This window comes from Sceloporus occidentalis, unplaced genomic scaffold, assembly GCF_023333645.1.
Source record: "Sceloporus occidentalis isolate IW3139 unplaced genomic scaffold, rSceOcc1.0.p SCAF_8, whole genome shotgun sequence".
In the NCBI taxonomy this organism is placed as follows: Eukaryota; Metazoa; Chordata; class Lepidosauria; order Squamata; family Phrynosomatidae; genus Sceloporus; species Sceloporus occidentalis.
The window spans coordinates 27352282-27380144 of NW_028316988.1; the positions used below are offsets into that span (position 1 = coordinate 27352282).

At 44.1% G+C, this 27863-nt stretch overlaps 1 protein-coding gene across 3 annotated transcripts in view; it reads right to left on the bottom strand.

Annotated features, from left to right (window-relative positions):
* LOC149308408 (uncharacterized) overlaps positions 1 to 27863 on the bottom strand; it is a 154491-nt gene that overhangs the window by 122279 nt on the left and 4349 nt on the right. For 2 of the 3 annotated variants that reach the window (XM_089535740.1, XM_089535745.1), the window contains exon 3: positions 20352 to 20412. The gene's annotated coding sequence lies outside the window, so the exon portion shown is untranslated. Of the gene's footprint in view, positions 1 to 20351; positions 20413 to 26758; positions 26880 to 27863 lie in introns of all 3 variants that reach the window. The other variant, XM_089535741.1, reaches the window with a different exon arrangement.

A 27863-nucleotide genomic window follows, 5' to 3' on the forward strand; every position in this document is an offset into this window, starting at 1 on the left:
CACATCAAACAACAAATCCCAAAATTTCATAGGATGGAGCCATGGCCATTATAGTGGTGCCAAACTGCATTATTTCTGCAGTGCAGATTAGACCTGAGTCATCGTCTTATTTCTCCATTTTGTTTCATGACTCAGGCAAAGTATAGAAAATCTTTTAATGATTTCAATGTCAACATTATCCACTTTAAAGTTATGGAAATCTTTGGTGGTCATATTTTTGTCTTCATATGTAACGGTGACCCTGTTTTTTCACTTTCTTTCCTAACTTTCATCAGCAGTCATTCCAAGCTGCAGCAGAGGCGGAGAGCAAAGGAGGAAACTTTTTCCAAGCTCTGGCATGCAAAGCTGGTGCTCTGTGGCACTGAGTTGTAATCGTACCACAGAAAATAAAAAAAGGATACAAATGCATAAATAATAAAGTGTACAGTTATGCACTCTGTGCATACTCAGAACCCCAGCCATGTTTTCCAGATTTCCTTCAAGCACAACCTAGCTCTGCATGTCAGCCTGCACTTTCCACACACACATACACTCTTATTGCTATGTGCCTTCAAGCTGACTCCAAGTGACCCTCTCTTAGGGTTTTCTTTGCCAACATCTTCAATTCAAAAAAGGTTTGCCTTTGCCTTTGCCTTCCTCTAAGGCCGAGAGGGTGTGTCTTGCCTAATCTTGCCCAATGAGTTTCCACAGTTGAGCAGGGATTTGAACCACTCCACCACACTGGCTCCTTTGTTATTAGGTGCTTCCATGTTTAACCTGACTTACAGCAACCCACTTCTAGGGTTTTCCTGGCAAGATTTCTTCAGAATGGGTTTGCTTTTGCCTTAATCTGAGTTTGAAAGAGCGTGACTTGCCCAAGATCACCCAGAGGGGTTAAATGGCTGAGCAAGGATTCAAACTCTGGTCTTCTGGTGTCCTAGTCCAACACTGAAACCACTGCACCATGCTGCCAATCACGATTTATTCAGGGGACAGTTGTCGCTGTCTTCCTCTGAGGCCGAGAATGGGTCTTCCTCTGAGGCTGAGAGTGTGGGCTGAGCGGGAATTTGAACCTTAGTCTCTCAGAATTGTACTCCAACACCCAAACCACACCATGTAGGTTTTCCTTCTGCACAGACCAAGAGATAGGGGTCCCATTCTTAATTTAATCTGTAGGTGCTTTATTCCTTGAGCACATGAGCCCTGTTGGTGCGCATACGCTCCCCTGTGATGCGAAGGCAAAGGACCTTGAGAGGATGGCAGGGCACCTCTCTTGTCCTTGCCAAGCAGCAAAACAGAGAGAGCGATGGAGGTAGAGAGAGAAAGGCACATCGCTCACAGCTCTGGTCCTATCAGGCTGGGTGACTCAGCATGTGCCAAACACTGGAGAAGAGAAATGTCAAGGAGGAACAGGCAAATGGGTCTAGTTCTCAGAATGCTCCACTCTTCATTCTTCTCCACATCCCTTCCTACACACACACACCAGTAGCAAAATTGACTTTTTTTATATTGCATGCATTTCTGAGTTACCTGTGTGTAGAGAGATCTTGTAGCACCTTTGAGACTCAAACTGAAAGAAAGTTGGCAGCATGAGCTTTTCTGGACTTGAGCCAACTTCCTCAGATGCATATGCTACGTACTGATTTTATACACTAACACAGCTATATCTTTGAATTCTTAGATACCTGTCTACCCCAAAACCTCAAAGCAGTTTATGTACCTCCCCATCTTTATAATTACAACAACCTTGTGTGGTAGGTCAGGTAGACCCAGGCAGAGACAGGGACAGGTTCAAGGTCTTTTAGGGAATTTCATTACTCGAGCCTGGACCATATAAGGCCCCCTCCACCACACACAGAACTGCAGAGTTGTAAGGAACCACAAGGGACATCTAGTTCAACCCCCTGGCATGCCATTCTAACATCTACATCACACTGTTTAACTCAGCATTCCATTTCTAGGTCAGCTTTCCGTGAAATAAAACAATACTAGTTCTAGATAAATCAGTAAAAAGCCTATGTGATCCAGGAGTCACACGTCAGTCACAAAGCTAAGCTTTATGCCCTAGGTGGAAGCATAGGATTGGAAGGGACCCCAAGGATAATCTAGTCCAACTCACTGCCATGCATGAAGACACAGATAACGCACCCCTGAAAGATGCCCATCCCATTTGAAGACCTCAACCCTCCAATATAGACTATTAAACTGCTGAACAGTTCTTATAGTCAATAGATTCTCCCTTATGTTTAGGTAGACCCTTTTTTCTTGTCATTTACATCCACTAGCCCTTGTTTTGGTCAGCAGGAAACAAACTCACTCCATCATCTACGTGACATCCCTTCAGGTATTTATAGATGGCAGTATCATATCATCTTAATCTTCTTTTCTCCAAGCCAAACATCCCTAAGCTGTTCCTCAGAGGGCTTTGTTTCCAGACTTTTGATTATCTTGGTCTCCCTTCTTAAGTCACGTTCCAGCTTACTCATAGCCTTCTTAAACTTTGTTGTCCACTTTTGCACACTGCACTCCAGGTGAGGGCTGACCGAAGTGTAAGTCTGTCCCAACAGGTTCCCCCCTCAAGGCTTCATTCCCTGTTCAACTAGACATCATCTTCTCTCTGGGGTCAGTAGGAAAAAACCACTGTAACTCCCATCAGCTGCCAAATGGTGATAAACCTCTCTTCTGCCGGGAGCATTTATTCCTTTAAACCCAAATCTAGGTGTTAAAAATGACAGAAGAAGTCCAGAGCACACACACCCAGCACTGAAGTTCTGTAGGGCAGCCCACTGACATGGGAACAACAGTCGTCAATGAATTGCAAATATTAAGGACATTAAGGAAAGGATACCTTCATGTGTCCCTTTCTAAAAAAAAAAAATGGTGAAGTAATTCCTCCTTTTAAAAATGCACACATGCCCCTTCCTCAGAGCTGTGACAGGATGGATCCCAGAGGTGTAGCTATGTGCGGGTATATGAGGGCATTGCTCCCTCCAAAATAAGCATTCTGTCCCCAAAATGAAATTGTCTTTGTTTTCAAAGTTCGACCATTGCAAGGAAGGAGATTATTTTCTCCTACAACTCTCCTATTTGCTGCTGCTGTTCTGTTTTTGTTCTGCATTCCTTTAGTAACTTTTTTTGCCCCCTTTTCTTTGGTGGCCTAAACTAGATACTCAGGGGACGTTATCAGTTATTTCTAGCTAGATATTTAGAAACTGGGGTCCAAAACACACTGCAGAAATAATCCAGTTTGAGACCACTTTAATTGCCTCGGGCTCAGTGCTAGAGAATCCTGGGAGCTACACTTTATTGTGGCACCAGAGCTCTCTGACAGGGGAGTTTTAATATCTCACAAAACTACAGGTCCCAGGATTCCCTAGCATTGAGCCAGGGCAGTTAAAGTGGTATCAAACTGGATTATTTCTGCAGTGTGTTTTGGACCTGTATATTTTTAAATTTGGACCTGTAAACTTTTCATGGAGGGCCAAAATTCTTATTTGAGGGGGGCATGCCCTCATTTTGCCCCCAATCCAGTAACAACACCTCTGCGGGTTTCTATGCACTAGACAAAGAAGGTGAGTTTGCATGGTTTGGTTTTGTATCCTAGATTTCCATTTAACCTGATCTTGATAGTCATAGGAAAAGATGAGACTGGAGATAGATGATCAAGTATGCAAAGCACAAAAGGCCAATCCATGAGCCGAGGGAAAGGGAGAATCTGATTCACCCATCTCACTCCAGCTACTGAAAATTCCTCTCAAAATCACCCACCCATTTTTCCACTTATCTTCTCTGCCTAAAGGTCTAGGAAGTGGTTCATTTTAAAGAAGATAGTGAGATTCATGGAAAGTTTTATTTATGCCTAGCCAATACAAAAATGCTATGTTTTTTCTGGATCCGTGGCTCACTGCACCCGTAAGAATTCTGATTGCTGCTGCTTCTTACTTGGTAGAATTCAAAGACATAGCCATGTTAGTCTGGAAGATCAGTATGTCAACAGATCTAGCAGTACCTTTGAGACTAACTGAAAGAGAGAAGTTGGTAATATGAGCTTTCATAGATTTGAGCCTACTTCCTGAAATGTACATGCTTATTCTAAAGAACATGTTCTAAAGAACATGTTGATTGATTCTGTTCAATGCTTTCATAGAATCATAGAATCTTAGAGGTGGAAGGGATCTCAAGGGCCATCTAGACTGACCCACTGCCTGCTAATAAACACCAGGAGCTCTAGGCTATCTTTCAGAGGAAGGAACCACCTCTGAGTATTCCTTGCCAAAGAAAACCTTATCAGATTCATGGCAGGTGACTAGACGGCACACAAGGAAATACTCAATACTTTCTTATGAAGCATGTTTCCCCGGCTGTGTCATAACTGCTTAGATATGCCTTCTGGCCTAAATGGCCATTGGTTGGCCAAACAGCAGGAGAGCCTCTGTTCTGGCCTCCAGCTTGAAATGATCCTTCCCCTTTTGTCAGCTCCTATTCCAGGGCAGACAGTTAGAATAATAAACAGAAGGGACAAGCCAGGGTTGGGCATTTGGACATCACAGCAAACCATGGTTTAAACAAGCCAGGATTTATAAGGCAACAAAAAGTGGGTTTAGTTTGTGGTTTATGGCTTGTCATCAGAGAGAGGTTTGCACTTGACAACTAGCTGGATTTCAACAAACCACCCCATGGCTTGTCTTGAGTAGAGTTTTGAAGTTACAAGTTGTGAGAAGCAGTACTTTTGGGCATAACACTGGTGTGATGAAATTACATTTCAAAAGCAATATGAGAAAGAAGCACAACTAGAGTAATAAGAAATGCTTTCACAATTACCTTCAAATTTTACTTTTTAAGGGATTTTAAAGATACTTTTAGAAACTTTTGCTTCAAGTTCCCATGTCAAAACCCACCCAACTCTTGGCTCACCCATCACTGAGAACAACAGAAAAGCTGTTAAGCACTTTTAAGCACATCCCAACACCAACCAAAAAATTACTTTTCAAACACTGTAATGACTAATAGGGACTATTATTTTTTAATGCGAAACTGTAGTCAAAGTGTGTGATGCTGGGCATTAAGGCCTGGATCCTTTAGGAATCCTAACTAAAGTAGACCCATTGACTCAGTAGTGATTGAATGCAATTGATTCAATGGGTCTACTTGAGTTAGAAATAGCAGAATCAAGCTGTGATAAATAGGAGTCCCTTAACAAATATGCTTCTTGTTCTGTTTTTAGTCAGGATAGCTGAAGACCAAAAATTCATTTCAGGGTACATGCTGGGTCAGTTTTGGGCACATATCCTGACTCAGCATCCTGTGTACAGAAAATAAAATAAAAAACTCAGAATTTTAAAAAAGGGATTTGTGTTTCCCTTCTGTGAATAAAGCCTGACCCTCACGTCCCTTTTCCTTCAACCCCAAAATTCTTAAGTAATCCCCTTCAGTAGTTTCTAAAGAAGATAAGATTTTGTGCCAGAATGGAAATGTGATTTCAGGTAAAATGCATAGAAGAAAGCAGAGGGGATAAAGTCTTACAGAATTCTGAGACATTACGGACCATTTCACAATACACGGTTGTAGCACTGATTTCACTTTAAATGGCATGGTTCCAGCCTATGGAATCCTGGGATTTGTAGTGTGGGAAGGCACTTGAGCTCTTTGGCTGCATAAAGAGAATCAACTCAAATGTGGCACTGGAGGAGAGTTCTACAGATGCCATGGACCTCAACAACAAATCAATGGATTCGAGAGAAAATCAAGCCTGAGCTCTCAGATGACTAAATTGACATCCAAATTGTAAAAATTTTCCATACCATGGCACAAGAAAAAAATGGAGATTGTAATCAAGAAATCAGAAAACTAAATCATGGAAAGGCAACTAGGAAGGAAGAACAAGGGTAGCGATGTAACATTGAATGCCAAAGTCAGGGTCATCCGTCCATGTCAAAATATTTCTGATTTCTGGGTGAAAGTGAAGGAAGCCAACGGGAAGCTCATTTCATTTTGAAATGTGGTGCAGGAGAAGAGTTAAAAGAGAAATAAAATGGGTTGGAAATCAACCAAAATGACTTAAAAGGTGGCTACCCTGCTTTTGGACATCTTGTGAGAAGACCGGACTCACTAGAAAAGACAGTAATGCTTGGAAAGGTGGAAGGCGGTAGGAAAAAAGGAAGACTGCGCTGCATGCAAACTGATTCAGTTAAGCACACCACACTGGATTATACACAATGCACCATAGTGCAGGATCTCATTCATCAGGGGAGTCTGGCCATTTCTTTCTTCTAAGGTTGAGAGAGTGTGACTTGCCTGAGATCAGCCATTGTGGGTTTCCTTGGCTGAATGTGTCTTCGGTCTCTCAGAGCCTTAGTTCAACACTAAGCTATATAACAGCTCCCTTTTGTCTACTGCTTTTAAAATGGATTGGTTTGCAAAAGATCTCTGGGAAATGACTCAAGACACCCTTCCTGAAGGGTCCAAAACCCTGGAAGGAGTCACGGGGTGGTTGTTTGAGTTCTGTGGGTGAAAAACCACTCCGCTTCCTTTAGACGCCACACCCAGGGGCTGTAAAACAACATTTCCCATCATGGTGGAGGGTGGCTTTGGGAAGAGGGTCAGGCAAGCTGCAGCATTTTAAGAAACAGGCTCCAGGACACTGGCAGAGATCCAGCTCCAAGCAACTCAGGTTTAGCTGAATGGTCACTCTTCACTTCCAGATGACATCTTGCATAGATTGTAGACTGTACAGTTTAACACCACTTTAACTGCCATTGATCAATGCTATAGAATCCTGAGATTTGTAGTTTGGTGGGGCACCACAACTCTTTGACAGAGAAAGCAAAATATCTCACAAAAGGAGAAGCTTAGAATTCCATAGCATTGAGCCATGGCAGTGTCAATCTGCATTAATTCTGCAGTCCAGACAAGGCCTACAACTCTGGAGATCAGGGTTCAAATCCCCACTCAGCCATGGAAACCCATTGGGTGACCTTGGATGAGTCACACTCTCTCAGCCCCCAAAAAACCCATGATAGGTCCACCTTAGGGTCACCATAAGTCAGAAATGACTTGAAGGCACACAACAATGTAACAGCACAGCTTATAAATTATCCTTTTTCTTACATAGGTTGAGTCTCCCTTGTCGGAAATGCTTGAAACCAGAAGCGTTCTGGATTTCAGAATACCCGTATTATGCATATACATACATAATGAGATATCTTGAAGATGGGACCCAGGTACCTTATACACATAGCCTGAAGGTAATCATATACAATGTTTTAAATATGAAGTCTAAGGCTTTTATGGCTGGCATCCATAGTTTTTTGTGGGTTTTGGGGGCTGTGTGGCCATGTTCGGGAAGAGTTTATTCCTGCCGTTTCGCCAGCCTCTGTGGTGGGCATCTTGAGGCTGGCAAAACGTCAGGAAAAAACTCTTCCCGAACATGGCCACATAGCCCCAAAAACCCACAAAAACATTTTAAATAATTTTTGCGCACGAAACAAAGCTTGAGTACACTGAAAGGCGTCACACGATCTCAATCACCCCATGAAAAATGTTTTGGTTTTTGAAGTATTTTGGAATTCTGGATAAGGTAGACTCAACCTGTGTTATTCTTTCCCCTTCAGAGGCTGGTGTGTATGTGTGTGTGTATGTGGCTGGTGATGAAAAAGGGTTTGGTTTGTGTTAACAGTTGCCACAGAGACAAAGGGGAGGCCACACTGAGAGGAATGCAGGCCTGACGTAACCTCCCTCCCGGAGTTCCAGCAGCTGCGGGCTGCGGCTTTGGCCCAGGTTTCTCGGTTTCTCCTTCGCTGCTTCCTCTTTGGCCTCCCCACTCATTGCTGTGTTGCCAGGCCAAAAAAGATGTAGGTTGCACCAGGCTGGAGCCAGCTGGGCAAAGAGCGAGGGAGTGAGTGAGAAGTGAAGCTGCCTGTGTTGGCTTCTTCTTTGGTTCCTATTTATTTATTCGTCTCTTCTCCTGCTTTTGGAACAACCCAAGCCGTTGGGAGGAGAAAGCCGAGCTGGCAAAGGGGAACTCCCATGAGCCTCTGGGAGAGGAAGGAATGCGCTTCCTTGGCGGTTGGCCACCTCTGTGGAATGGCGAAGTGGCCAGAAAGGTGGCCCAGGTCAAGCCCTCCTCTGACTGGGCCGGTCTTTCTGGTTGAAGGACTGTGCGACAAGATTCCCTTTTGCCTCAATACCTGCACCGTAGTGGAACTGGGGCTCATTGCAGTCTTATGGCACTCTCTAGACTAGAGATTATAGGAGAGCCAGTATGGGGCAGTGGCTTGAGCATTGAACTAAGACTGTGGAGAACAGGATTCAAATCTCTGCTCAGCCCTGGAAACCCACCTTGGGCTAATCACACTCTATAGCCATGGCAAACCTCTGAACAAATCCTCCCAAGAAACCCCCATGATAGCCTTAGGGTCGCCATAAGTTGGAACTGACCTAAAGGCCCATAATAACAAAAAATATGATACAAGATCTGTGGAGATGCCCACTCAGCCATGGAAACCCACTGGAAGCTACTGGACAAGTCACACTCTCTCAGCTGCAAAGAAAGGCAAAGGAAAGCCTCCCCCCAACATATCTTGTAAAGAAAAGCCCCATGATATGGGATCATTATATTCAGCGATATACAGGAATTATTAACCAGGGTGACCAGACATCCTCCTTTTCCAGGACACGTCCTACATTTCAACCTTTCTGTCCAGGAAGGAATTCCAAAATGTCCTCCATTTTGAGCATCACTAACAAGTATAAATTTATATTGCTATTAAGTGTTTTTAGCTTTTCCTTTGCTATGAAGAACATTTTCCTTGAATGGCCTATATTTTATGGTGCCTTGTCCTCCTTTGTGGTTAGGACACCTGGTCTCCCTGGAGTGATGCCAACCCTGGTGATGCCACTGCATGGAAGTCACCAGCGAGGAGAACTCCATAGGAAAGTAGGCTAAAGAGGACAGAAGAAAAGATGGCAATGAGTTTATATAGGGCATCCAACCAATCAGGGATGCAGCTATCCATCCATCCAATTCCTGTCTGAGGAACCCCATGACATCATCCCGAAAAAAACGGCCAAAGAGATTGCAATCACTTTTCTTGGCTGGCTAGGGTGGCCAAGAAGACAGCCTAGCAGACGCGATGCGTGGTGAGATTAAAGAGACGCCAGGTCGAGGCCTGGGAATCGCTGCCACCCAGCGCCTAGAAAGCCAGGATGGGAATCCAAGCTGGATTGTGCAAGCTTTGTGTGTTGGTGTGCGTGTGTTGGTCCTAATGGAATTATTAGGCACCCAGTCCAGCCAAAGTTGCAACCCGTCTGAGATAAACAACCTGTGTGAACGTTCACCATGTCCTAACTGAGGGAGGGGTGTGGGAATGGCGTGTCCCTTTCTTGCCTCTGGGGAGGAGGGGATGTGGGTATGGCAGAGAGTACAGGCTTTTCGGGTGGAGCCCGCTCTGGGTTTGATCTTAAACATTCCCCCTTTGAGATGTTACCAAACATTACTAAGCGAGACAGACTGCCGAGCTCTCATGGCGAGGCGTTTCCTGCTTGAGTCTTGGAAAATTTATTGAGTTTGGACTACAAGCCCCTGAATCCCCAATTTGGGCCAGTGGAGGACTCTGGGAGCTGCAGTTAGACAAGGTGACTTTTCCACACTATGCAAAAAACACCCCACGGCACTAATAGTCATTGCATTCCTTTTCTCAAACTATTGTCACTGTTTCCATCCATTTCTTGCAGCATGTTAGAGGTCACTTTTCTCGTAGTGCATACTTTCCAAGCTCTGCAATATATACCTAAAGGAAGGCAGTCTTTTGAAAAGGACAAAAGGATGTTTCTCAGCTTTGCCTCTAAAATGGGACACACTACTTTTGAGGAGAAAGGACGATCAGGGTGAGATGGCTGCCAAGGCTTGAGACTAGACCCTAAGGAAATTCTATACCCTCCAACATTTCACAGATGAAAACTGTGACATGTATGTCCAAGGAATCTCAGAGTGTGGTCAAGATGGCAAAAGGTATTAATGAGGAAGAATACATGAACTAAGAAAGGCTGCAGCAGTTTGCTTTTCCCTGGGCCTATAGGGAAAGGCAAGGTTGTTGTTGTTGTGGGCTTTCAACTCATTTCCAGTTTATGGGGACCCTAAGAAAGATTTTCTTGGCAAGATTTCTTCAGAGTGATGTTTACTATAGCCTTGCTATCGTCTGAAGCTGAGAGAATGGGAGTTTCCCAAGGTTACCCAGTGGGTTTCCATGGCCAAGTGGGGATTCAAACCCTGGTCTCCAGAGGATAGTCCAATACTCAAACCGCTGCAACACGTTGGCCCTCTTTTTCTCTCTTCTCCTCTCCTGGTTGATTTAATTGAGTCCAAACTCATTTTGCACGCTGCATTCAGTTTGCAGCAACATAAGTAATCTAGGGTCAAAGGAGGAAAGTTGGAGGAAAATAAATAACTGGAATTTTCAAAGTAGCTGAAAAAGCAGTATGCCAGAGAATTAAGTGGGACTACAGTTCCAAATCAGGACAGTTGAAAGCAAATGAAATACAGACTTGTATTGGGGGGGGGCAGGCAATGCCAAAAAGCAATAGAGCTGTGAAACTTCAATTTCACATTGATTTGTACCAATCAGCCACTTCTTCCACTTTCTAACATGTAAATGACAACACTGTACATTCTATACCATCAACTTTAAACAGATCTGGGCTACAGTCCACACCAGATGACACCTCAAAGAGGGATGACACCCAATTGGGTCCTCCTCCTGCTGCAGGGGGGTGGTGTGTGGTGTTGCTGCCAGTGCCACACTTTCTTCTTTGCTGTTGTGATTCTCAACCGAGGAAGGAGAAGGAGAAGAAGCCACTAGCACACACCTATCCTGGCTTCTCCACTGCCCTGGCTCTCTCCACCAAGGGAGGAGAAAGGGCAAGCATACCCCTCTCCTGGTTTCTCCATTGCCTTGGCTGTCTCTGCAGAAGGAGCAAAGGCAGCAGAGAAGGAGGCATGGGTGCACGTCCCTTCCATCCCCTCCTATTGCCTTGCTTGCCCATCTATCTTCCTGCCCCTGGCAGACCTTTTTGGGTCTGGGTGGGCAGCATCCAGGCCAGCGAGGCAACGAAAGAGGAGGCTGGGAGGGTGAAGTACTCTGCCACCACTGCCCCACTGGCAGCCCTTTCTGGGCACCCACTGCCTTAATGATGCCACCTTCTTTAAATGTGTCACCATCCAACAGCCTGTTCTCAGTGCAACTCACATCCAGGAGAGCATGGCGGGCATCATTTCCCAACACCCCAAGCTCAGAAATGGTTATTGTTGTGTGCCTTCAAGTCATTCCTGACTGATGGTGAGCCTAAGGTGTAATAGAGTTTTCTTGGCAAGATTTGCTTAGTTTTTCTTGGCCTTCTTCAAGTCTGAGAGAGCGTGACTTGCCAACGGTCACCCAGTGGGTTTCCATGGTTAAGCAGGAATTCGAACTCTAGTCTCCAGAGTTCTGGATCAACACTCAGACCATTACACAACACTGTCTCAAAAGATATGACAATCCTATCCTACAGTTTGCTTGACCAGATTTCTTAAGGGCAGATTTGCCATGGCCTTTCTCTAAGGCTGAGAGGGTAACTTGCCTACAGTCACCCTGTGGGTTTCCATGACTGAGTGAGGATTCGAACCCTGATCTCCTGGAGTCCTAATCCAATACTTAAGACCACTACACTAGACTAGCCAGAGTGCAAAGTTAGCTCTTTGGCTGGGATGGCATCATCAGATGTAGCTCCAGTGGTGGAGTTGCAGTCGCAATTACATTGAGGATGCAAGATCTCAGCTAGACAGCAGTACCCCCTAAAACCCATGGTTTAATTTTTTTAAAATAAACTTTAAATAGACAGCAGTATATATTAACTCTTGCACAGCAGCACTTAAACCAATGGTCTAAATGGATGGCACTGTATGCCCATAATGACATACACCATGTTATAGCTACTTGCTGAATTAAAGCAGAATGCAACCTAAAATCTGTGGTTTAAATCAGCAACAGGAAAAATTGGGTGTGGAGGATAGATGCAGCCCCTGGGTCTGTTTTCCTGGCCCCCAGGACTTCTCAGGGTTCAAAAACATTGCCTCAAAATGTCAATTTAAACTCGAAATGGATGGCATTCTATAACCATTGCTGCATAGGACAACATTAAATTCGGAGAGTTACGCCCTTCATCACTGTTCCTTCTTTGGTTCCAAAAGCCCTGAAACGAAGAAAATACACACCTCCAGCCAGTCATGTGAAGAGAGCATGTCAGAATCCCAAGGAAAACTCCTGGCAGAGAGACAAAAGTGTGGTGGAGGGTTTTTTTTTAATTTTACTTTATTTTAAAAAGCACTTCCCCCTTTTTGGACTTCACCCAGGTGGGATCCCAGACAGCAAAGAGAAACAGCCTTGCTGGCGTTGCAGTTTCTTTGGAAACCTGTTCCAACCTGCCAAGTTTCTCTCCCTCGAGCTGGAAAACGCCGCTCCGATTGTCTGGCCAACTTTTCCTAAGCTTTTTAATCCCATCCTCTCCCCATCTCCCCATCCCTCTCCGGAGAATGCGTAATTTCTCTTCCATTTGTAGTGGTCTTTCAACAGAATGGGGAAGAGAAGAACCTAAATTGTACCTGCGTTTCTGGAAAGGTGTTCTCAATAGGAAACCTGGTGGCTTTAGTAAGTCTTTTGCATATATGAAAGCTAGGTTTCTAGGTCCTGTTTTTTTGTCAGGCTGTAAGGCAGGGGTGGGAAACCAGCGTCACATCCTTCCAGATACCATACTATCCAACCTTTCATGGATGAACCCTGGGACATGTGTGGCCAAGCAACATCAGAGTATGGAGAAGCTGGCAAACAATATTAATAAGGAAGAACACGTGAGCTAAGAGAAGATGCAATATTCTGCTTTTGCCAGGGTCTACTGGGAAGGGCAAGATTCTGCGTCTCATCTCCCCTGATGAATTACTTGCAACTAGTGTTGAAGAAGGATGTGCAAGCTAGGAGGTGCTGCCACAGTTTGTTTTTGCCTGAGCTGACTGGGAAAGGCAAGATTTCACCTCCTTTTCTCTTCTGCTGAATTGAATGCAAACTCCTTTTGCACTGTTAATTCAGTTTGCAGCAACTGAAGTAAGCTTAAAATAAACAGGGAAAGTGGGAAGCGGAGAGAGAAAATGGGACATTTTGACAAGGGGTGGAAGTGTGGGACAGCAGGTAAACGTAGAATCATAGAGTTGGAAGAAATCACACTCCGACCCCATTCTGCCATGCAGGAAGACATAAGCAAAACGCTCCCAACAGATGGCTGTCCACCTTCTGTTTAAAAACCTACAAAGAAGGAGACTTCACCACTCTCCAAGACATATTCTACTGTTGAACAGCTCTTACCATCAGGAAGTTTCTCCTAATGTTTACGTGGAATATCTCTTCCTGTATTTTGCATCAATTGCTTCGCGTCTCTGGAGCAGCAGAAAATATGCTCCATCCTCAATATGGCATACCTCCAAATATTTAAACTTGTCTATCATGTCACCCCTTAACCTTTTCTTCTCCATGCTAAACATACCCAGCTCCCTAAGCCACTACTCATAGGGGTTGATGGTTTTCAGACCTTTTGCCGTTTTAGTTGCTCTCCTCTGGACCCACTCCAGCTTGTCCACATCCTTCTTGAACTGCAGTGCCCAGAACTGGACACAATATTGCAGGTGAGGTCTGACCAAAGCAGAACAGAGTGGTGCTATAACGTCCCTCGATATAGACCCTACACTACTATTGATGCAGCCCAGGTTCACATTGGCTCACACTCACACCATTCCTGACCCCCAGCTACAGTGACAGAGGCAGCAGACAGGAGATGGTATCTACTCCCATCTGGAAGCCCTGCGCAAGGATTGCTCATTGCATGAAAAAGGAAAGCATTCTTGTTCAGCATCTCCACTCCTGGAAATTCAACACAAATACATAGGCAATGGTCAGAATGAGAATCATGCACCTGAGAGGTGGAGTTTCCAGACATCATTACACTTGTCTGTGCGAAGCACCAATATGCTGAGGTCACTTGGGCAGCTAGGATGTTGAAGGGGGCAAGGCTTTGCAATGTTTGGATCAGTTTCCCCTTCCTAGAGAAGGCCCCTACAAGGGTTTAGGTACGGTAAGGGGGATGGCTTTGCACCCTAAGTAAGAATTCTGCCCCAACATTATTTGTCATTTGGTCTCCAAATTTCTAGCTTGGCAGAGAGTGAGAAACTGAAAACCATTCATACTCAGAACTCTTCTATATGCTGTTTTGCATTCTGGGTCGCTTTGCCTGCCCTTTTTCTTAGTATGATGAAGCTGTCTTTCTAAATGCTCCACTGAAGTTTTAAGTTACTGCAGTGCTAGAAATGTGGGGGCTGGAGGTAAATTTCATGAGAGTGGCAGATTTCTTATTCGGGAGGCGATGCTCTCATTGTTGTCCCCTCCCATACACCTCAACGAGCACAGTCAAGTTCCTGGTCCCTCTTGCGTATGTGTGGTTTCCAGGAAGACAGGGCAGGGCACTACCCTTGGCAAAACAGCAGCTGGTGGGGCGGGAAGAGGCTCTTGCACACTGTGCAGCCTCCTCTCTGTGCGGTAACACTGGCCCTTTCCTGGCCTCTTGTGCGTGTGTGTGTGTGTGTGTGGTGTCAGAAGACTTGTTGTGAGGGATGAATCAGTAACAACAAGCACCCTTAACAAGGTGGGCCCTTGGCAACTGCTAGCTGCATGAAGTGTCACCTGCACCCTCTCCTGCCCTAGTTGGCCAAACTCCCATCATGCCCTGCTCCTGGTATGGTCAAATTCCCATCATGACTTATGATGACAGGGACATATTTGGCAGGGACAGTTCCAATTACTGCTTTTTTAAAATGCCCAGTTTCACTCTCCTCTTCTCCCTTTCCCTTTTCTATCCTCAACTTACTTACGGTAAACTGCTGCAAATGGAGTTTAAATTACAAAAGTAGTTTGGATTCAACTAATTCAGCTGAGGGGAAGAAAAGAGGAGGGGCAGAGCCTTGCCCTTCCCAGTAGGCTCAGGCAAAGGCAAACTGCGGCAGCCTCTTTTAGTTTGTGTGTTCTTCCCAGTTAAGAACTGTTGCTGTCTTGACCACACTCTGTGTTGCTTGGACACAAGTGTACTGGGTTTTCATCTGTAAAAAGTTGGAGGGTATCATATTTTATTAGATATACCTGTATAACTTTTATTAGTTATACCTACAAAGCTTGTCTCCTCTCAATTTTAACATTACAACAACCCTGTGAGGCTGAGAAAGAGTGAGACAGAGACTTACAGTCATGGAATGAATTCCAGATCTCCCAAATCCCATACTCCATTTGAACCACTTACACAACCCCACACTGCAAAAATCACCAACCAGTCAATAATCCAAAATCCCGAACAATGAAGGTACACAATTCTAGTATTAAAGTATTAAGATGTTTAAAAGCCAGGCATAAAACTGATAATGAGGGGAGCAAATTAAGGGTAAAAAAAGTTTTTTTTAATGCCCAGCTGGAGGAAATCCACCAAATCAATCTGAACTTGGCAAGCCAACACTTAATGCAATCTCATTAATTTAATGACCGACTCCAGTCAAGATCAGCAATTGGACTAAACCATAAAAGAGGGAATGCCTTGTTATAAGATGAAGGTAGTTTGGTGCAGAGGAACTGTGTAAAGAGATAACCCATTCTGCACTGGCCGGATCCAGCAAGGCAATCCTTAACTTTATTTCCTTTCCACTCCCCCCAGGAATCAGAGAAGGGAAACACAAAAGAAGGTGATGCCTATTGCTAAATTGCCATGTATAAAAGCAGTATATCTGTGAAAAGCTACATCGTCGTCATCACCACCACCACCACCACCACCACCACCATCCAGCCTTTCCCCTCCAGTTTGAGGCTCAAGGCAGCTTACAACACTTGAAACATACTTTAAAAATCACGGTGTAGAGGTCTGAAAGCTGGACTGCAACTCTGGAGATCAGGGTCCAATGCTGGCTCAGCCATGTAAACCCACTGGGTGATCTTGGGCAAGTCATATTCTCTGAGCCTCAGAGGATGGCAATGGCGAACCCCCTCTGGAGAAACTTGCCGAGAAGGTTGCCATAAATCAGAAATGACTCGAAAGCATGCAACAACCACCACCACAACAAAAACTTTAAAAGTAATCAAACTTTGTTGTCAACTTCTGTCAAGGCAACTTCAACTTATGGCAACCTTGTAATTAAACGGCCAAAGTATTAAAATCAGTTTAAAACACAAACTACTAAAGGACAAAACAACAAATAGAAATCCAGCACATTATACAAGCTCTGTTTCCCCAAACTAATAAATTCTCAAAGGCCTCCCGGAATAAAAAAGCTCTTCACCTGCCTGCGGAAAGATAGTAAGGAGGGTGTCAGGCCAATCTCTCTAGGAAGAGAGCAGCCACCAAGAAGGCCCCATCTCCTGTATTTTCACCATGTATATCTGTGAAGGTGGCAGGACAAAGAGAAGGCATGAGTAGGTTCATATGGGAAAATGCAACCCTGGAGCCCATTCACACTACGGAATTATAGCACTATCACTCCACTTTAACAGATGACATGTAATCCTAGGAACTGCCAATTTAAGGAGAGGCATTTCAAAGTCTCAGCCAGAGAACTCTAGTGCCTCCCCAAATTACCAATTCCAGGATTCCCTATGAGGCAGCCATGAACATTTAAAGTGGAATCATAGTACAGTGCTACCTCGGGTTACGAAATTAATTCGTTCCGCGGTGCCGTTCGTAACCCGATAAATTTCGCAACCCGAAAAGGCGCTGGAAAGCCGCTAGCCGCCGCTAGCTGCGATTTGAATTTCGCGCCGAAACGCGCCGAAAGGAATTTCGTAACCCGAAAATCCTTTCGTTACCCGGAACAGTTTTTTTCAATTTAACTTTTTCGTACCCCGGAAATTTCGTAACGCGATCAATTCGTATCCCGGGGTACCACTGTACTATAACTACTAGGACCACATGTTGTAAGGACACACACATACACACACACTAAGACAACTTCACAGGTGTCCCACAAACTTCTGCTGGGCCACAGTTGCGCATGGTGGCCTTTTGGTTTGCTGCCACTGTTGTGCTTTAGTGTCCCAGAAGGCAAGGAGGTGGTGGATTTGAACCCAGAGTACCATGTTTCCAAATTTGAGAGAGAGAGAGAGAGACACACACACACACACACACACAGAGAGAGAGAGAGAGAGAGAGAGAGAGAGAGAGAGACTTGAAACTACCGTATATACTTGACTATAAGTCAGCCTCATATATAAGTCGAGGGCAGGTTTTGGAGCCAAAATTATGGATTTTGATATGACCCATGGATAAGTAGAGGGTAAAATTCAGCGGCACATAAGAAAGGATGTAAAGGATGAACCAAAGGAAAACGATGCTAAAAATCTTTAAAAATGTTCACAGGCATAACTGTTTGTACTCATCCTAAGGCTAGATGGATGAGACAGTAGAGGGGCTTGATGCTTCTTTTAGGTGCTCTGAGAAGAGATTAACCTCTCAGCTTTCACCAAGGCATGGCTCCCTTTTTGATAAGAGTTAAAGTACAGTACTTACATTGACTGGTGGATAAGTCGACCCAGGTTTTTTTGGGCCAATTTTTTGACTAAAATTTCTAGACTTATACATGAGTACATACAGTAGAAGGAAAATAACTGGAAAACAGACGCACGCACACACAGCCAGTTTCATTACTGTACAATCTTTATTTTTTTGCAAGTCATCAGACGCATAGCCCCTCGACCACTGGGTTCTGCAACAGTTCTAGCCTCGGTTCTCCTTCCTCCCTACCCCCATCTCTGCAAAGAGGACCCTCACCCAGCCCTGCCTCTGGCCTCAGTGCCAGCCACACAAAGACCAGCAGAGCAAAGGAGGTGGCTGCTGCTGCTGCTGCTGCTAAGAACAGGCTCCGTGGGAGGCTCAAAGTAGGGCTGGCGCTCTGGCAAATCTCTCCCAGGACCTCACACAAAGAAGAGGGCTAGCAGGCTCTCTCTCTCTCTCTAATGTCTATGCTGTGTGTTGCAACCTTTTGCACATTTATGTTCCATTGCAAGGTTGCCTCCTGCAGATCATGGCACAACATTGCAGGATTATGGCTGTCTTTTTTAAACAAAACCATGCCCTTTCTTTTGTACCTTTATTCGTTCTCTCTCTCTCTCTCTCTCATTCATTCTCTTAGTTTTCCTTCCCATTCTGTACTTCCTCCTTTTCTTCCACTCTGTCCCTCTTTCCCCCTTTCCCTATTCTTCTTTTCCCTTCCATTCTGGTCCGTCTTTCCTTTTTTCCCTCCTTCCTCCCGCTCTATTTGTTGACTTTCATTCCATTCCATTCTTTCCTTCTTCCATTCTTTCTTTCCCCAATCCATTCACTTTCCAAACTCTTTTCTGATTTTTCTTTTTTATCTTCACCTCTCTTGTTACTTTCTACCCTTTTTTGTCCTTCTCTTCCTTTCTTCCCCTTTTTTCACTCCTTTTCCCACTGTTCTTCCCTTCCCTTCTTCCCTTCTTGTTCTTTCCTTCTCTTGTGTGCGCATTTCTGAGAGAATGGACGTGAGAGACAACTTGTCTTCAAACAATCTGAAGGGGTTGTCATGCAGGAGAAACAGCAGACTTGTTCTCTATTGTTCCCGAGGGCAGGACTAGAAACAGTGGGTGGAAATTTACAGCGAAACAGATTTTGGCTGAACATTACAGGGAACTTCTGAACAGTGTGAGCTGCGCAAGGGTGGCAGAGACTGTCTCAGATGGTGGGAGACTCTTCTTTGGTGGATGCATTTAAGCAAAGCAAAGGTGGCTATCTGCCTGGGAACCTGTAGTCGCAACAGTCCCACACAAAGCAGAGGACTTCCACATCTCATGTTTGATTTTTTGGTGGAATAGATTACAGAGGTCTGGAAAGCAAGCCCAGTGAAGGACAACTTAGGGAGCTGGTTATGTTTAGCTTGGAAAAGAGATGACTGAGAGGTGGAATTAATGTTGTTGTTCAGCTTACTTGCAAATTAGCTTACTTGCTGTTCACCGCTATGATCTTTGGAATAGCAGTATATAAATAAAACAAATTAATTAATTTAATTACTGTCAAGTGAACTTTGTCTTCAAGTTCTCCTATGAATGGGAGATCTCCCCAGGTCAGCCCATTATCAGCAGCTCTGCTCAGGTTTTGCAAACTCAGGGCTGTGGCTTTCTTGACTGAGCCTATCTACTTGTAATGTGATCTTCCTTTCTACAGCCTTACCAGCTATCATTGTCTTTTCTACTGAGTCATGTCTTCTTATGATATGCCGGAGGTATGACAGTCTCAGTTCTCTCTTCTAGGGAGAGTTCAGGCCTGATTTGCTCCCAGACCCATTTATTTGTCTTTTGGCAGTCTGTGGCATCCACAGAACTCTTCTCCAGCACCACATTTCAAATGAGTTGGTTTTCTTCCTATCAGCTTTCTCGTCCTGCCAGCTTTCACAACCATACATAGAAGTCAGAAATACAACCGCATAATGATGTGATAGCCATTTGTAATACAAGAACAGATGTCCCTGAACTTCCTTGGAGGGTGGGAGGTTACTTACAAAACTCAATTACTTGACCACTGGAAACAGAGTGATATGTCAGGACATGTCTCAATCCTGCAGGGCTTTAAATACCAAGGGGGACAGCAGAGGAAAGGTTTGGAAGCGAAGATGGCAGAGTGTGCACAGAAAGCATGTGTGTCAATGAGATGCTAAAGTTTCCAAAGTTCTGAGAGTTTGATGGACTTTTTGTTGCATTAACAACAGAGGCGTGCAATTTTTGCTTGTCCACCTGCAAATTCCATGCAATCCTCAGTCTACTTACAAGGAATAATGAACCATCTCATTTGGAATATCAGGGAGTTACCATGGCTGAGTGGGAATTCAATGTCGGGTTTTCAGTCATAGTCCAATGCTCAACCATAATAACAGGGTTCATAAAAAGCTATGATGAAAATATATTGCTCTTTCATTAAATATATACAAATAAGAAGACTATTATCTGAGCTATGAAAAAAATCCCTTATGGCCCCATACAGACAGGCCAAAATAAAGCTGCTTTGGGTCACTTTGGAGGTATGCTGTTTAAATGATGCATGCGTCCTAAGAGTCCAGAAGCAACGCCAAAGCCCTGCTCCAGTCCACCTCCAAAGTGACCTGAAGCAGCTTTATTTTGGCCTGTCTGTATGGGTCCTATGTTTCCTCTGCCTCATCCTTTTCCTCTCTTCCTCCTTCTATCGCTTCCACTTCCCATCTCTCCTTCCCTCCCCTTTCCTCCTTCTCCCAGTATTAGTAATTTTGTGTGATTTCTTACCTGTTATAGTTGATTTCTGATTTTGTAATTGGTTGCCTATGTATGATTCCAAAGCCATCCCCTGTAAATAAAGAAAGCAACGTTAAAAACCAGGATGTGAGTAAAGGAAATAAATAATACATTAATAAACATTCAACAGTTCTAGGGCAGACATGGCCACTGGGTCAAGTTTGGGGTCAATTCTTTGCCCCATTGTCCTCTGGCAGTCGCATGTGTTTCTGCTCGTGTGTATAAGTATGTTTGTGTGTGGTTTAAAAAACCAGAAATAGTCAGACATTCGTCTCCAGTTTTGGGGTGTGTGTGTGTGTGTGTGTGTTAAATAGTGATAGTGCCATTGTGGTGTAGTGGTTTGAATGTTGGACTATGACTCTGGAAACCAGGGTTTGAATTCCCACTCAGTCATGGAATCCATAGACACTGGGTGATCCTGAGCAAATCACACTCTCTCAGCCTAATAGGAAGGAAAAGGCAAACCCTCCTCTGAACAAATCAAGAAAACCCCATGATAGGTCTGCTTTAGAGTCACTATAAGGTGGAAACAATTTGAAGACTATAAATTAATATATCAAAAGTGCAAATCTAAACTAACATAGACAGCAAAACATACAAACAAGTGCAGACGTCCTCTGGAAGCTGGAAGATTTAACTGAGATTTTGAAAATATATAATTGGTTTTATTTTCCCCTGTAGCACAGTTGAGTTCCAAGCTCTCTCCCCTGAATTTAGGAGGGGAAATTTCAGATTTTGGATTCTTTGCATTAAAAAAAAAACGATCCAAAGAAAATTATTCTCTGTTCTTTGCTCATCTCTAACATGGTGGGTCATATCACTTGTGTCCTTATCTCTCCACTTCAGCCACCAGTCAAACATGCCATTTGTATTCTTCCCACCAGATGGCACTTTCCACCAGTCTTTTAATATTTGTCTTTCCTGTTTCACTGGCCTACTTATTTACCATTGGTTTTCTTAAAGTCTCATCCCCATCCAGATTCACTCACAAACAGACATCCCAGTGATGCTCCTGGAGTACCAAGAGAGAAAGAAAAAATAAATTAATCCCCAATGAGCAAAACATAGATCTCCTTGGAGGCTGACCTGTTCAGTTCCGGAAAAGTTGCCCATAGCCACATTACTGAATTCTGAACAAAAGGACAAATATAGAGAAAGAGCGAGAGAGAAGAGAACAAATTTGTTTTGGTAAGGTGGGCTTGGTATGCGTATCCTTAATGTTTAAGTCCTGCAAAAAGAAGTGGAAGAGGAGAAGGAATGGAAAAAGGAGAAAAAGAGGGGAAAGTAGAAAAAGAGGAGTAAAAAGAAAAGGGAAGAGGGAGTGAAAAATCTGTATGCACAAAAATCAAAAACTGAGGCAGAGAAGGAGGAATAAACTCAGCCAGAAGCACCTCAATGTTCAAGACAGAACTTGGAAACAAGGTGTTTCAAATTAATTTGTTACCCATTGTTGGTTAACATTTTCTACAACACTGTTAAAAATAATTATTTAAACTGTTAAAACGACAACCAGCGTACACAAGCAGTGCTTAATGTTGCTTGTTATTTTTGGTTTATCGTTTGGGGTCATCTTGGGCTGCTTTACACTAGTTTGGGCCACTCCAGGCCTAAATATCCAAAAAGGACCTGATCCTGCTCTGATATCGGAAGCTAAACAGGGTCAGTCTTGGTTGGGACATGGATGGGAGTCTGCCAAAGGATACCAGTTGCTGGAGGCTACATTTCAGAGGAAGGAATTGGCAAAACCACTTCTAAGAAAACCCTAAGGAAATTCATGGGGTCGCCATAAACTGATAGGCAACTTTCAGGTACATACCCAAAGAGATTTCTGTGTAGATTTCTTATAGTTAAAATAAATGTTTTACTAATGTGTTTGTTGTTATAGTGTGTGCTTTCAGGTTGCTCCTGACTTATGGCAACTCTAAGGTGGGTCTATTATGGGGTCTTCTGGGGCTGAGAGGGTGTGAATTGTGGGTTTCCAGGGCTGAGAAGGGAACTGAGCCCCGATCTCCAGGGTCCTAGTCTTACACTCAAATACACTAGCAATCATTAATGTCATCCAATTTTAAAGGGAATGTAATTAGGTTTTGTGTAAGATGCTAGCGTTTCCAAAAGATTTTATAGCCAAGGTGACTACATGTCCTAACCACAAAGGAGGACAAGTCAAGGTAAACTGTAGGACATTCAATAACAATGTGGGACATTACCAAATAAAAGTTAAGAAACACTCATATAAATATAAATCCATGCTTCTCCATCATGGACATTCTGGAATTCCTCCTGGACAGAAGTTTGAAATCATAAGTGTTGGAAGAGACCCCAAGGGCCACCCAGTCCAACCCCATTCTGCCATGCAGGAACTCGCAATCAAAAAGCCTCTGTTTAAAAACCTCCAAAGGAGGGGACTCCACCACACTCCAAGGAAGCCAGTTCCACTATCTAACAACTCATTTACCATCAGGAAGTTCTTCCTAATCTTGAGGTGGAATCTCTTTTCCTCTAGTTTGAATCCATTGCTCCATGTCCTAATCTCTGGAGCAGCAGAAAACAAGCTTGCTCCATCCTCAATGTTACACCCCTTCGAATACATATGCAGGGTTATCATATCACATGTAGGGCATGTCCTGGAAAAGGAGGGCATTTGGCGCCCTTGTCGACAGTGGCCTCGTACCTACTGTTCATTTTCGCAAGCACCTGGGCTTCCTGCCTGGCACAAACCTCCATAGATTCGTGACCATGCAGCTGCATGGAGGGGGAAGCAACCCAAGGCCACAGCCTCCCTTCCCTAGGCACTGAGCCATCCTTGCTCTGCCAGTTGCCATGCCAATGGTGATGCTGGTGCAAGGGTTGCTGTGGCAACCTGGGAGGGAGGCTTGGTTCCCATCTCCAAATCCAACCCAGGCCTACAAAGCTGACTAATCTCCCTAAAAGCACTCCCTCCTTGGCAGGCAGCTAATCAGGATGACCTACATACATTCAACCCAGGTTTCTGGTTTATCTTTCCCTCTATCCCACCCTCCCCAGCATCTTTTTCCCTTCCTTCCTTCCTTCATCCCTCCCTCCCTTCCTCAGCATGTCATTTCTTTTATTTTCCTCCCTTTCCTTTCCTCTCTCTCTGTCTGTCTCTCTCTTTTCCTTCCAATTTCCTTCTTTCATCAAAATCCTTCTTCCTTCCTTCCTTCCTTCCTTCCTTCCTTCCTTCCTTCTTCAGCATGTCACTATTTTTATTTTCCTTTCTTTCCTTTCCCCCTTTCTGTTTTCCTTCCAATTTCCTTCTTTCAACAAAACCCTTCTTTCCCTTCCTTTCTCTGTTTTTCTCTGATTACTCCTTCCTTCCTTAGCATGTCATTTCTTTTTTTTGTCCTTTCCTTTCCTCTCTCTCTCTTCCTTACAATTTCCTTCTTTCATCAAAATCCTCCTTCCTCCCTCCCTCCCTCAGCATGTCATTTCTTCTATTTTCCTCCCTTTTCCTTTCCTCTTTCTCTCTCTTCCTTCCAATGTCCTTCTTTCATCAGAATCCTTTTCTTTCCTATCTCCAATTGTTCTCTTTGCTTGCTCCTTCCTTCCTTCCTTCCTTCCTTCCTTCCTTCCTTCCTTCCTTCCTTCCTCAGCATGTCACTACTTTTATTTTCCTCCCTTTCCTTTCCTTTCTCTCTTCCTTCCAAATTCCTTCTTTCATCAGAATCCTTCTTCTTTTTCCTTCTCCTTTCCCCAACTTTTCTCTTTGCTTGCTCCTTCCTTCCTTCCTTCCTTCCTTCCTTCCTTCCTTCCTTCCTCAGCACTTTCTCCTTTTTTCTCTTACATTCTCTTCATTCCATACACCTTCTTTCCAAAGCATTTGTTTGCTTACTTGTTTGTTTTTCTCTCCTCTCTGCTCCTTCCTTCCCCAACATTTCTTTATTTTTTCTTTCCATCCCTCATACCATCTAACTCTCCAGATTTGGCAGGGACAGTTCCAATTAATCCTCTGTCATCTCACTTTTTCAGCTCCTTGGATAATGTCCCACTCTATCTTTCCTCCTTCCATTTTCCTACTTTCTCTTCAGAATACTTCAGATGCTTCAAACTGCAAAAGTAGTAATAGATTTGCCTTAGGGTTGCCATCAGTGAGAAATGACTTGAAGGCACACAACAACAACAACAACAACAACAACAACAACAACCGTTGTGAGCCATGGAAATGCAACAGTAAGCAGTTGCTTATAAAAAGTTGCTGTCCAGTTTCTACACAAATTCATAGGTTCAGCACAATTGCTGACTCCAACCAGTCTATGTAACCAAAGGAAGCTAGCAAATAACATGGTTATTTGCATTTGCTAGCTTCCTCAAACAACATGATCCAGCATATCCTCCAAGTGTCCTGATTTGGAAGAGATAATCTCTATTAATCCTCTGCCACACCACTTTCTCCACTGCTTTTAAAATGTACTGGTTTCTCTTTATTCCTCCCACCTTCCCTCTTTATTCTCTCCTTACTTCACTTGCTGCAAACTGAGTTCAAAGTGCAAAAATACTTTGCACGCAGTTAACTCAGTGTCAGGAGAGAGAGAAAAGGAGAAGAGAGGTGAAGGCAGAATCTTGCCCTTCTCAGGAGGCTCAGACCAAAGCCAACTGCTGCAGGCTCTCCTACCTGGTGTGTCCTTTCTCTTTAATAACTTTTGCCCTCTTGACCCCACACTTTCATCCTACTCTTGGCCTCATGTGTCCCATTGAAATTCGGAGGGTATGAAACAAGGTTAAAAACTGTTGAGGAGGTAGATATTTCTCAACAAAGGCAAAGGAGACCCAAAAAATTACAAAACCAAACAGATCAGCTCCTCAAAGAAAGTAATGACTGCAGCAGTCCCTTGGCATAAAGCTCAAGGCCAATTGCAGGAAATAGCTGTCAGACAGAGCTAACAGCAACCCTGAAATGCTGAAAGAAGAAAGTCAGGAACAAAAGTGAATAAAATTCTCAATTGTTGGAAGGGGAGATGCAAAGAGATCGAAATAGGAAGGACAGAAAGCACGGAGGAATGAGTAGATCAAAGCCAAGCACTTTATTTCTTTGGAAGAAAAGAGGTATTTACTCCTTTCTGCATTCCACCCCACTTCCCATCATGCCTTCCTAACTCTGGACATGGCAACCCATAACTCCCATTTCTTCCCTTCATCCCCTGCCTTTCTTGAAGGAACTGAACAGCAGCAGCAAATTTTTGCATTTCATAGATTTTTGTAGGTTTTTCAGCTATGTGTCCATGTTCTAGAAGAGTTTATTCCTGATGTTTCGCCTGCATTTGTGGCTGGCATTTTCAGAGTTTCAGGAACAAACTCTTCTAGAACATGGACACAGCCCAAAAAACCCACAAAAAGCTATGGACGCCGGCCATGAAAACCTTCAACTTCACTTTGCATTTCAGTTTAATACTCCAGCAGGTCAACCCCATAAGGCCCTCAATATCATATGCAAATAAAAACCCAAGGTGCCCAGTAAAGGAAGCAGACAGAAAATCAATGCGTATGAGATGTGGTGCTAGAGAAGAGTGCGTAGAATACCGTGGATAGCCAAAAAGACAAATAAATGGGTCCATGAACAGATCAAACCAGAAATATCCTTGGAAGCCAATATGGTGAAAACAAGGCTGTCGTCCTTTGGCCACGTAATGAGAAGGCATGGATCACTAGAAACAACAATAATGCTAAGAAAGGTAGAGGGGAGGAGGGGAAGACCACAAGCAAGATGGATGAACTCCATCAGGGGAGTCACAGGCCTGAGTTTGCAGGGCCTGAGCAGAGCAGTGGAGGACAGGGAGTCTTGGAGGTGTCTCATCCACAGGGCCGCCATGAGTCGGAGTTGACTTGAGGGTAGAAGTGCTGCCCTCTTTAATTCCTGCTTGCCTACTGCAAAACCAAGAACAGAAAGAGGCAATACCTGCTGAATTGCTTTGACCCTTGCCTCCTCCTGCCCTGCTTACTTGGATATCCTTGTTTGCTTAATGTGAGTTTAATCCTGCACATGTGACCACCTGCAGCAGATGGCACCTTGGCACAAGAACAACTAGGTCATAGAATTCTGTGCCATCTCTTCAGGGGGGCAAAACAGCAGGGCTGTCTCTGCCACAAGGCTGAGTGAAAACAACTGTCTTCAGGTGCTAATTGCTAGATAGGGGTCAGCAGAATTTCACCCACCGTTCCTGCATAACCAGGTTGTTCCCCTGCGCTGGTCAGCCGCATACCTTCCAGCATTTCAGAAAGGAAATGTGTGTCTATGCAACATCAAGATGGCAACAGTGAGGAATAATGCACAAGTTAAGAGAGGATGCAGCAGTTTGCTTTTGCTTGAGCTGACTGGGAAGCAGTGCTGCCAACAAACCTCGAAGAATTCCCCGGATTGGTTCCCCAGAATTCCCCCAAATTACCTGAAAGGGGGCAGGACCTCTGGGACAGGGAAGGTAGTTCTTTCATCTGGACTTCCTGATCACTTTCTATTGGCTGCAGGTAGAGAGAATGGCCACTGTTTGGGCAGGAAGGTTGAATTCCCTGGAAATTTTGCAAACATGGAAATTAAATGGAAAGTGATTAAATTCCCTGGATTCTGGGGAATTCCCCAGAAATTGGCAACAAGGGCAAATCCCACCTCTTCCTCCCCTCTCTCCCTAACTCACTGAATGTAAACTACATTTACATTTTCATCTCCCTCTGCAGGAGTTGAAGTAAGCCAAGGAGAAATGTGGAGAAATTGGGAGGAGACGCTCTGTGACACTTTAGCAGCCGAAAAGGTGGAAAGGCAGAGGATTAATCAGGACTGTCTTTGCCAGTTTCAGATAGATTGCATCCTCTGTATGTGAATTTTGTGTTTCTGCTGCACGGACTGTCCTGCACCCTTTTAACTATGCTGCTGCATTCAGGGGCAAGTAAGGACACCTTTTAATTGGAGAAAGTGTATTTTACTTCTATACATGGAATGGGGCATATGTATACAAAGGCAGCATGGTACAATGGTTGGAACATTGGACTATGACTCTGGAGACCAGGGTTCAATTCCCCGCTCAACGACAGGAAGCCACTGGGTGACCTTGGGTGAATCACACACGCTCAGCTCATGAAAAACCCAGCGACAGATTTGCCATAAGTTTATCCTCCATTTATTTCAGTTGCTGCAAACTGAGTTCAAACTGTAAAAGTATTTTGCACTCAGTTAACTCAGCTCCAGGGAGAGGAGTGAGAAGAGAAGTGAGAGAGCCTTGCATTTCCCAGTAGGTTCATGCAAATGCAAACTGCTGCAGCTTTTCCTAACTTGTGGGTTTTCCTGCCTTAATGATTTTTGTAGTCTCGACCACACTCTGATGCTACTTGGCCACATGTGTCTCAGTTTTCATCTGTGAAATTTTGGGAGGACAAGCAGTGTCCATGAAAATGCTGTAACTCTTAAAAATAAAGACTTGATAAGTTTTGTTTATGTTGCAGCTAAACTATGAATTGTCAAATATTGGCAAGGAGCCCTTTCAGGACCAAGCCATGACA